At 39.5% G+C, this 12,198-nt stretch overlaps 1 protein-coding gene across 2 annotated transcripts in view; it reads left to right on the top strand.

Moving 5' to 3' along the window:
• sema5ba (sema domain, seven thrombospondin repeats (type 1 and type 1-like), transmembrane domain (TM) and short cytoplasmic domain, (semaphorin) 5Ba) overlaps positions 1-12,198 on the top strand; it is a 161,264-nt gene that overhangs the window by 32,920 nt on the left and 116,146 nt on the right. The window lies entirely within an intron of this gene.

Below are 12,198 nucleotides of genomic sequence, written 5' to 3'. Positions count from 1 at the left end.
CTCTCTCTCTCTCTCTCTGAATGTGAATCAGTGAATCACTCCGGTGCAGACAGCCTTGAGCCTAACTGACACAGGATGGTAAAATCATTGTTCAGAAGAGATGTGACACGAGTGCACAATCATTTTGTGACACCCCCCACCAGGAACAAGCATTGGAGGTTCACTGCAGCATTGCTGCTTATTAATTGATTATTTACAAACCCTGATACTAAAAATATATATTTTTGAGTATAATTAAGACATGTAACAAGGTCCCACAACTAGACCCTACACCCAGGGTGAGTTGTATTACGGGAAGGTCAGCATCTTAAACCCATCACCAGAACAGCCCAACAGTCAATTAGTATGCAAAATACTTGCACTCAAACTATCAAGCAGGCGCATGATTTTTTGTTTAATGCGATCATCTGAATGCTGTAGACTGCATCAATCTATAACTTCAGTCTGCTGTTCACAGTAATCAAGCTCTGCTTTGTTTGTACTGAAAGGACATGATTAAGACTTTGTGTTAGATTCATAGATCATACACATTCTGTTATCTTCCTTCAGGCATAATTAGAGATTATGTGAATAAACATGGATATGAGAATACTGAGCAAACATATTGTCTGAAGCCATGCTGTTATCTGTTGTTCAATTTTTTTTTCCTCTACCGTAGGCTGATCTGATGAAAAACAATTGTTGAGAGTAAAAACTGTCATTCATGAATTGTAGCAGATTCAGGTTACAAAGAATGTTTTAAAGTGGATTCTAAGGGTTTGAAACCTACAAACCCCCTAAACTTCACAAACAAGATGATCAAATGTCATCATCTCTCTTTATTTATTTTATTATTTTTTTGGCCTNNTTTCCCAAGTGCTATTAAACAGAGGAAGGAATTTTTTTTTTTTAAGTATTATTTTTTGGCCTTTTTTATGCCTTTATTACAGGGGCAGCTGGAAAGAGACAGGAAAGGGGGGCAGAGAGAGAGGGGACGACATGCACACAAGGGCCACAGGTCAGACTCGAACCCGGGCCGCTGCGTATATGGGTCGCCAGCTCTACCGACTGAGCTAACCGGGCACCCCATCTCTTTTAATAATCTTTAGCTTTATCTGCTGCAGAGCATTGTTTGCCATCTGTCATCAGTTATTAGATCTACTGGTACAGGATGAAGACCAACTTTATCACAAATATAAGAGAAATCTTTTAGGGTTCATCACCTGATCATAGGCCTGAATAAAAACCAAGACCCTCAAGCTGAGATTGAAAATGTAACTCGTCAAACAAACCCACACTGCCAAAACCAAAAACCTTGCAGAAGAGCACAGGCCAATTTGTCTGGAAAAGCACAGACCACTTCTGCTCCAATCTCACTGTCTTCTCACTCTCTGTATTTAATATCCCTGAAGGCTGGCCCTGGCATTTGCTTACGTTCTGTTGTTGTACTCCCCGTGCTTAGCACTCGCCTCCTTCTCACTTACTCTGCTCAATTCAATTTGTGGCCTAAATGTCTTTCCCTAATATGTGTCATTGGAGCAGAGCAGCGGCGCTCCCTCTCTGGCTGCTTTGAGAAAAGCTCTTCTGTGTTTGTCTTGGTCCTCTTCGCTCCTCTGGGAGGACATCAGGGGCTCCAGTCGTGGTTGGCATGTTGTGTCCTCCAGCCCCGCTGTTGTTTGCTGATATTTAGTTCAGAATGACAATAAGCCGGAAGAAAACAAGCTCCTTTCAGGCCAATAAGAGAGAGAAGGGGTGGAGTGAGAGGGAGAGAGAGACCTAGGAAAAAAAGGGGGGGACAGGGGACTCATCCCTGGATGGGGATTCTCTTTAAGGCTTTCTGTTTGTGGCCCCTAGGGCCGAATTAAGTGAGCGTCATTATCCCTGGCAAATTACCACGCTGCCTTTGTGGTCCATCCATGGTACATTAGGGCGCCTTAAAACGTGGCTGAGCCGTGCCCATTCAGCTCACAAAGAGAGGGGCCGCTGGCAGATCCTTGGCCTGGCTCACAGAGGAGGCATTCACACCACATCGGGGGGATGGTGACGGTGATGGAGAGGGTCTTCTGAGTTGAGTAAAAATTACTCGGGCCAAGGCCGATGTGACATAGTCTTAATACACATGCCAGCTGATGATGTCATCACTTGGCTTCATCTAAAGTTTGATCAGCCGTGGAAATCCTGGATTTGATAAGGAGACCTATGAATGTGGTTTCCATGCCAGTTCTGTATAACCATAACAAGATTTGGATCTAGCCTTTCAGTGGACTAATTGCTAATTTGCCATGTAGAAACAAATCATCAGCTCGCCTCATATCAGGATATTTTTCCTCCAACTATTGGAATTATCCATCGCTACTTTGGGGAAACTACAAATGCTGTCAGATCTTCATCTCATTTTACCCAGTGAACATCGTGTGTATAGTTTATCTGTATACTACCTGAAGACGGCACACAAGCAGTCACAGAGTCACTCTCGCAGGAGGAGGCACGGAGCACGTTGCAAAATGAAGCTGGACTAATGTTGGTTTGTTTCAGATGTCAAACCAACAGAAACACACTGATGAATGTGCCTGCCTTGTTCCTGTATAGGATTTCTGCACACACCATCTCACAATCTTATGTGCTTCAGATGCCACCAGTGATTTACTTCTACCATTTAGTGATGAAACAATTATTCAGTCAGTCCTTTAGACCTTCCATAAACAGAAAATTAATTGACAACAATTTTGATAATTGATCAATTGTTTAAGTCAGTATAACTGTCTGTGGTTGCACCCTCTCAAATGTGAAGTTGTCAGTTTAATATCATTATAAATTAAATATCTTTGGATTGAAGAGATCACCTCAGGCTCTAAAAATTTGCTCTTGGAATCTTATAAAAAAAAATTCTTGTAGACGAACTAGTTATTAAGAAATAATAGATTAATGGACTCTTTTCACAGCAACCATTTCAACACAGGTGTTTTAGCAATGGCTCAGTTTAATACAGGTCTGACAGAGTCAGGCTGCTGCAATTGTGCATGTAGGCTCACTGGATATAATTGTGAGTTGTAACGCTATGATGTGTAAAGTGTTCTTTTTTTAAAATATTATTTTATTTCACCCGTTATCTAGTTATAATAGCTATCTCGCCCTTTTGTTAATGATCTCCATTTAAGAACTTGTTTGTAGGCTAAACCAAATTATATTTTACCAGTAACTGATTAAAAGTATCTAATGTCAGACTGAACCTTCCAGTCAATGTAAAATGCACCTTATTTGGCTTCACGTGTTGTAAAGAATAAAACATGACTTGATCAGTCAGAAAATGTCCTTAAAGGTCCCTGGATCCTCCTTGCTGGTTAAATTTCTCAATTAGCTGGCTGCTTCAAAACACACTGAGGACACTGGTCTTTCTTTGAGATGTAAAGTAATGAACAGGTGCACAATCTATGGACGAAGAAAGAACTGGGGATGCATTGTTTGACCTGGTCAGTGCTTTAGTGTTTTGTGGGTGTCATTTGAGATGATTGGATGAACCCTGGCATCTTTTATCCCCCCACCACTGAGGTGGAATTCTCAAAAGTTGTAGGGGCTGATGAAGGAAGAGGACACAGTGTCTGAGTCTGTGTGAAGGATTTCATTCATTGCAGAGTGCTTGCAACATATAAATGTCTGCCAGTTATGGATGGCATCTGCTACAAGCTGTGATGGAAGTTTAGTCTCCGTTTCAAACATCAGCAGGTAGCTCAGTTGATCCTCTGGGCCTGAAACACTTGAATCAAGTTTCCACCAAACGCCTCTAAATTGCGTGCACCATGAGCTATTATGTCAAACTCTTCAAAGAAAACTAAATAAGAGGGCTGCTGTAAAACTCCTAGTATGTGAAATGTTTGTTCTTGGCACCTTGACTTTATTTATCATCTAATCAACTGGAAGCTTACTTCGGCGATTGATGCCTCCTTCATTTTATTTTTCTTTCCACGATAGGTGTGAAATTTCATTACTTTCCAACATTGTTTCCTGGTTTTATGAACTGAAATCCCTCTGCTGAAGTAGATGAAGGAAGGAAGGGAGGAGGCTTTTGTCCAGGGGCCGTGGTGGAAACCCGGAGCCCGTAAATCTTGCACTGATCTTTGGATCATTAAACTGTGAGCCCTGAGTCCTTTGGTTCTTTATCACCAGGCCTGGATCCCAGGCCATAATGGAGGCTAACTGGCTAATGATTAGCTGTCTTCTGCAGTTACTCCAGAGCTGGCTGCTGCTGCAGGTGCCTGTCTGAATGGGAGGAGGCTATGAAAACATATAAATCTGGCCTCAAATAGTTTCTCTTTTTATCTGTCCGACTCTTGCAAAGCTTTATGTGAAATGTAATGAAGGTTCATGATGCAATGTTGATGTAGTAACTATTGTTGGTTTGGACATTTTAAGTCCTGACAAGTTGTAAAGCCATTCACGTACTGTATCTAGTCCACAATAGAAGGTGGAGTGGTTTGTGTACATGTGCTTCTGAAATTGACAAACAGCAGTTACCACCTCTTAGTACTGCTGCTGAACCAATTGTCTAGTTTCTGAACAGTCACTCGATTTATGGAGCTGAGAGGAAGATGATTGGCTTCTGTGAAAATAAAGAGTGAGAGGCAGTGTTTTCGATAATGATCGCCTTTACTTTTTGCCTCTATCAAAAATCCTTGATTAGTTTTGGTTACTCTGGAACTATGCAGGCATGTGAATGAGATACATATTAGGCTTCGAAGCGAAGATAGAAAATAGCAATGATCATAGCCTCTCCACTTACAAAGCTGACTTTAAATTAACTAGTTTTTTAAATGTGAGCAAGCTTTGTGAAAACACAAAGACAAGGGTAGGCTGGAACTCTGTGTCAGGTGTTACCCCTCCCCCCAATCCAGCATAGAAAGTGATCCACAGTCCATCACAGGATATTGTTTGATCATTAATAACCAAATTGATTACATTCACTGTATTTTTCTGTGATGATGGCCATGAAGAAAGGGGAAAGGGTTTGTAGAAAATGTCTTCTCTCAAACATAGGGGCAGACAGAAGTTTCATATTGGACGATTCTGCAAAATCATAAAACTGCTAAATTTAAACATTAGCAGTTTTTGAACATCCAACGGCAGAATTTTTTAGATTATTTCTACAAGATCCACAGATAGCAACAACTGTCTGGTTAAAGTTAGTTAATTGAAACACATGGTTGAGGTTAGGAAATGAATAAAGGGAGATCAATATCTTATATTATTATTAATAAAAAAGAAATGTCCTGGAAGAGAGCTTCTTGATCTGTTTCTCCTCCTGAGGTTTTTTGGGGTGTTCTAACTCACATGATGGTGTTGTGTATAGGTTGTAGAGCCCTTTGATATTTATGATTTTGGGCTAAAATTCACTTGACTTAATTGGTTTCTGATGGGAGGCAAACTCCAGTCTTGGTATCAGAGTCTGCCTCACAACATACGTTGGGAATGAAAATAATTCTTTCGGATACTGGGCTGCTTTGCCACATTACAAAATGTGTGTAGTGTTGCTGAAAAGAAGATTACTGAGCTTAAATTTGCTCTTGCTCTCATTTTTACTGTCAGAAATACTCACTTCAGAAATATCTTGGAGAAAACAAAAGCAGTCCTAGCAGATCAGTCACAGATATTGTTGCAGCCCTGACTTGTGGTTATGAATGGAGCCTGTAACGCTCAAGCATAAATCCAGCTTTAATGTGTTAACATCTCTAAAACCTTTTAGAAACCTTTGATTTATTTCGGGCTAAACCAGCCTCACCTGACAAAGCAGAACTTAACTGTCTCCTCTGTCAGATTTTTCACTCGGTGGGAAAACCACTTTGACTCTCCACAGCCGGTCGGTCGGTTGTGGGTTCCTGGCTGTAAACTTGCTGTTTGCTGCTTAATCATTCAGTAAGGATTAGTGGCACTGTGTGTTTTCTAATTATAGACCTGGACTGTGCACTCTCCTCCTCTGTGGGGTCAAATCTAGCCCACCAGGCCCTCAGCCAGCAGCTTACTCACAGCTACACTCAGCCGCTACTTTCACACGTTTATTTCTGAGTCGTTAACTCACCATCTTTTTATTGTTGTTCTTTACTTTTCTTTTTATCACTCCATGCTCTCTCGGTTTCACTCTCTCTTTCTTACTGAGCTCACAACAAAGACATTTGGATAAAATAAAACTCAATGAGGCAGCCGTCAAAATAAATCACTTCTTGTATCAAGGAGGAAATAAGGAATTGCCTCTAAGAAAAGGACACCAATTCTTTTCATTCCACGCAATCAATCAGTTCTGTTTCACGTCTTTTCACATCTTTTCATTCTTTGAGAACAATAGGTTTGATTAACCCCTCTGGGAAAGCTCATTATCCATTTCCATTACAAAGGTGTTAGTAAGACACTTGGATTTGAAACGCCTGAGCAAAAAAACATAGATCAAAGGAATATATTGCTGTCCACGAGCTCTGAAAGACAATAATCGAAAAATGATGGCTGCCAGTCTTAGCTCAAGCATCTGGCTTAACAACAGGCCATGTGTATCCTGCTTGGCTGATATCAGTGTATGTGTTTTTGATCATTGGGACTGCTATGGGACGCTTGAAACAGAAGTACAGTATATGGGTTGACAGATGCAGAAGTTTGAGATCAGAGTGTGTGTTTTTTTCTATGCTCTTTTCTTCTCTGATGCCCACTGACATTAAAATGATTTATTCTGCCTTCTTTCACTTCCTAGATGAAGTGAGTTGCAACAGTGGGGCTTCAATTACTTATTTATGAGTTTATTTTTATTATAAGACCCTGTTAGGGCATTTTGGTGGTATCATTGTTAAGCTGAATCAATTTCACTTCTTCAAGGGACACCCAGGAACTGGTTCAATCCATTTTTAATCAAAGCACCTTATTATGCAGGAATTCAGCTCAGATCAGTGCATCTATTTTCCCATCAGTCATTTGACAAGCCTGTGATGTGGAACCTCATGGTGGTTGTGAAGATAACTGTTTGTTCTCTGAAATAACCACAAAATAATTTATTTACATCATCAAATCTGTTGTGATGCAAAACGTGTAATTAACAGTGACATTTTGGCTGGTTCAACATAGTCCAAAACCGATATGGACACAGACAGTGAATGTGCCTACGGTTTTGCTGCATTGGTTGTCTTCACTCATGGGCTTGTGTGTTTTTATTGCGGACAGATCATTGTGGACATGGGTAGATGACAACATTTACATAACATGAACGTTCACAGGCACACAGACACAGTATAATTTGAGTTTTAACAAGATCAGCTGTATCTCCATGTGTCCAGTATAGAGATAGGTTCAAGTTGTCTTTAGCTTAGTTTAGCTCAGCTTAGCTCAAAGATTGATTTCCAATTTACACCTGGTACTAACTTTTGATCTATATATTGATCTAGATGATGAGATCCAGTCCATGGGTCCATGCATTTACCGCTGCCTTGAAGTGTTCCTGTCATCCACTTTCTGCCCACATTGTGATTGGATCTCAGTGTACAAATTGTAAGGCATGGCTGGTGAATTTGTCAACAAACACGGGGTCAAGGGAAGCCACACCATGGGCAGATGTCTTCTTTTATTGCGAGGGAAGACTCATAGCTGCTATCTTTTGTAGCTTTTGCTTTAGTTTTTTTTGGTGATTTGTGTGAATGTTAGCAAATAACAGTAGTATCTGCTGTGAAATTGTTAAAAGCAAAAACTGAGAGCATAAGGAAATAACTGAACTTAAATTTTCAACTCATGAGTGAAATCTAGATAGACTTAACCAGTTCAAGCAGCAGTTTTTTCTCATCCATGCATGTCTTTTCGTTGAAACCTTAAGGACATCTGGATTTTGTCTCAGCCTCTCACCTAGTTATGCCATCTCTGAAAAGGCACATTCACTTCGGCATATCAAAATGAGATTACATGTAATCCTTGTTCTTGTACAGGATGACCTCCTCTTTTTAGTAGAATTAGGTTTCTTTACAGAATTAATTAGGTGGTAGGAGGTTTGGGGCTGAGAAGATTTCTTTTCTTTTGTGTCCCCCCACACCAACATTAGGGAGCAGGATTGATAGAGAAGGTCTTATTAGTTCTGCTCCCTGTGAATATTGAAGTGTAGAATGAAATATTGAAACACACGAATACACTAAAGAGCCTTAATTGAAAAGGGTGACTAAATCAAACTTAACTGGCTGCATCAATTAGCTAATGAATAGACTGGTAATGAGATCTTTGGAGATCTCTCTCTTTGTGCAGGTGACTGATGGTTGTAGCTGGAGAATTGTTCTTGTTGATCCTCAGAAGATTATCTTGGATGCTTGGATTCTGGCACAGTATAAAACCATCCACACACACTCTTTGATGAAGATATCCGTGCTGGAGCGTCCAATTTACATCTCAGCTTGATCAAACTGCTCATTTACAGAACTAATGAGAAAATGAACAAAAATTAAGGAATCATTTGGTTGTTCTATTTCATCAAGAAAAGAAGCTGCATTTCTTTTTCTGCTGCGGGGTGATTATATCACAATTATAACACAACACGGTCCTCTCCGATGTGCGGTGAGGGCGACGGCTCCCTTTTGGAATCATCAACATAGCGTTGGAGGCGTGTTGTGTACCGGTAAACAATGCCACCAGTGATCAGACTTGTTTTCATTTCCATCACCAAATTTCCTGGCATAATGCCTGGGTCACGCATCAAGAAGGCCGTAACGAGAAATTGTGTTGTGAGACCACATAGCAATTAAAACAGGATACAAGATGTTTTTTTTTTTCTAATTACATCACAATGGATTTAATTATAGCTGCATGTTTTGCAAAGCAACAGTGTTGAAAATAGCGTCAGGCTTGGATCATCTGTCTTTTGTTTGTGACAGGATGTTCCCTCGCTCTCTGGACTGTAATCAGCGTTGGAGAGAAAAAAAAGACTCTATGACATGGGAATCAAACACTGGCACCATTTGGGAGAGAGGAGTTAAAGAAATGGGGCAAACGATCCGCTGCAGCCTTTTTGTCCGTCTCTGTGTTTGATTCTAACATGTAACTGTCTCAAAAGAATAAAAGTCATTTACATTTAATGATTTTCTAAACGATAACCTAATGGTCAGTAACTACTGATGAGCTTCCTCACAGAGGTTGATGGCTCATTCAGAGCGCTCATAGTCCACAAAGTTTAAATAAAAAAACATACTTCAAGAAAGCTTTTTCTAAAAAGTTGCATCTGAGAGAGTTCAAAAGCATTTTACTCTCTGACAGCTTATAGTGCTCCTGCAATCTTAAATCCCTCTCCCCAACACTTCCTCTTCCTCTTTTGCTTTTAGTCTTTCAGAGAACAGCAGGGTCTGACAGCCCCAAGCTGAACAGTGTGAAGTTTGTAAAATGAAAATTGCTTTGTGGTTGCTCATAAATGTCTGACCACTTTATTTCTTGTGGTGTGTGTGTATGTGTGTGAAGTATCGTTTATATGTAGCTACACGTGTCAAGGTTTTGAGATGGACTGCGTTTGTCTCCGAATCCATCAGCACTAACAACTGGTGATCAGACTTTCCTGCTATGTATGCAAAAAACTAAGAATATCACTTCCACAATATTTCTCCACAAATGGCAGACGTTTTCCCCCCAGAAAGGCGCAGAAGGTGTCCAGTTTAAGAAAAACCTGCATAATTGATTGTAGAAACATAACAAATGTAGATGCTTCGATACAGGAAATGAGGGGTCACTGAATGGTTTGATGTGTACGCAAAAGATTTTGGAGCAGTGTGTCTCCACTGCCATCTTCAAAACACCAAAGGAGGAATTATGTTTTGTCAGGTTTTTCTGTGTGAGTTCCCCTCCAGTAGAGTTCAGGGACTTGTAAAATATATATGCCAATGACAATGAAAGCTGTTGTGGTGAGTTAATGATATATATTTGGCATTTTTCTTTTAATTTGTCACACATCTGCAAGCAAGTGGAGTACATAATAATAAATAAATAAATTTTTTTGGGAACTGTCTGAGCGTACGGCTAGGCATTGGACAAGGGGATTCTGTAGTGTTGGGAATGTTTTTTTTTGTACGATGTAACTTCACCAATCCATTGTTATAGACAGGAATATTTAGAGGAAGCAAACAACAAACTATTTACCGCCAGCTTTCAAACCCACAGGTGATACATTTTTGATAGTCAAAAGATAGATCTTGGTTTTAGGGACAAAGGTGGTCAAGTGTGGTCAAGGAATGAATACTGTAAGTGTTGACTCTACACACTACGCGTTTGTTCAGACCATCCCTCAGTACAATTTGGCTGATTAGATTCTCAAAGTGTGTCACAGTTTGTCACAGTTGTATTTTTAGCTGTCTTTCATTAGATCACATGAGATGAATTTTCAAGCCACAGTAACAAGATGTGTGTCTTTGTCATAGGGCTTGTCAAATCCAGCGGAAAGTGCCAGACTGACTGGCACAGAAGATCCAAAGTGATGTTATAAATATATTTTTTCTTTAGTGATTGTTTCTCATCTGTGAGTATTGACAACCTTAAAAAAAAAAGAAACATTAAAAAAAGTCTGATTTGGCTTATTTGATTTTTACAACTGATTTCCTCCACAAATATCTTGACCTCAAGTTGTGTGTTTGTGTGCGCATGTGTCTGTGAAAATGTCAATGTGTCCTTGAGTGACAGTTCAGAACTACAGTATGCTCAACAAAATAGCTGCAGCACTAAGGAATTGAAGACAGCTGAATGGAGAAAAATACCCTTTCCAACCAGATGGAATGTCACAATCATCTGTGCTGTGAATATGGCCAGCCAGAGTTTTATTTAAAATTCCAAAAGAATAAATAAGCTCACAGCGTGAATTAAACCTGAGTAGACAAAACCAAAGTTAGCTACTGACAGCCTTGAACGAAAAGAACAAATTCTTTCAATAATATAAATGAAAAGTATATTTAGCAATGGATTATTATAGTGTGCTGAGCATGCATTTGATGTTCATCTTTACTGAAAAATACCAGTATTATTTAAAGGAGATGGACTTGATGCCTCTATGCATCCAGTAGTTGTATATGTTCTGCTGAGAAGACACTCTTCCCTGCAGTTTGCAGTATATAGGCTCAGAAAATGACAAAGACAAACATTGAGAGAAAATGCAAATGAGCTACTGATTATGCACCAGACCCCCTCTAAGAATGTAAAAAAAAAGGTTAAACTTCACTGTTTTTGCTGAAAGTGGTATTTTTAGAATCTTCTTAGAACTGATATTTTTTAATTTAACATTTACTGAACTGAAAATAATAATCTGTTTTAATTTGTACAGTGTCTGTGTCAGATATATCACAGATCAGACCAATTAATGCGTAGATGACAGCGTTTGTGTTTCCCAGAAGCAGCGCTGCGGACGCCACTGACCTGTTGCATCTGTGTGTGATCTGCTAGATCTGGCACAATCTGAGCAGTTGAGGAGAATTTGTTAAAGATCAAGAGGCTCATGCTTTGCATATCTCAAGTAGTGGTTGAGAATGCATGAATTCATCGTCAATTTCCTTCTTGGTTGATTTTACACTTTGAAGCACTCATTCTGAATACTGCGATATCCTGATTTGATATTTAACTTACAATTTCTACATACTGTGACTCACACGTACACACACACATAGCGTAATTTACAAATTTCTATCCTAACCTCGTAGTTTTTTGCCAAGCCCCCACCACAACCACTTGTGCAACGTTCCTCTCAAGACACTAATCCATAACAGAATGCTACTGCGAGTTATTTTGATTATTGAATACCATAGCGCTTCTTATACTCTAGATTTGTCATGACTTATTCTTACGTAATAAAAAGTAAATAATTTTTCAAGAGGAGGGTGTGCTCATACTATGAACGCCTGTCTCTATATGTCCTAGGAAGTGATGTAAATATTTTTATTAACTTTAACTGACTTTATAGTCCCAAAATAAAAAATTCATAACTATTGATCTAAATAAAATGTCCTCATTTATAAGTGCTACGCATTATAACGGCCGCTTTCATTGTCTTCAAGAAACAGGATCTCTGTTATATCTATGTTCTCTCATTTGAGGATGCAGAGGTGTTATCTTCTTTTATATGGCTTCTTTTATACAGCACAAGTTCTCGCTAATAGTAGTCTATATGAACTGTACGATGAATTGAATTGCATCTAAGCTACATACAGATGGTACATCAGAGGTAAGGAAATCAGCTCCCTGTCATAC

Source organism: Morone saxatilis, unplaced genomic scaffold (assembly GCF_004916995.1).
Source record: "Morone saxatilis isolate NCDOM2014 unplaced genomic scaffold, NCSU_SB_2.0 Contig5, whole genome shotgun sequence".
In the NCBI taxonomy this organism is placed as follows: Eukaryota; Metazoa; Chordata; class Actinopteri; family Moronidae; genus Morone; species Morone saxatilis.
This window is presented reverse-complemented; position numbering and strand designations above follow the sequence as displayed.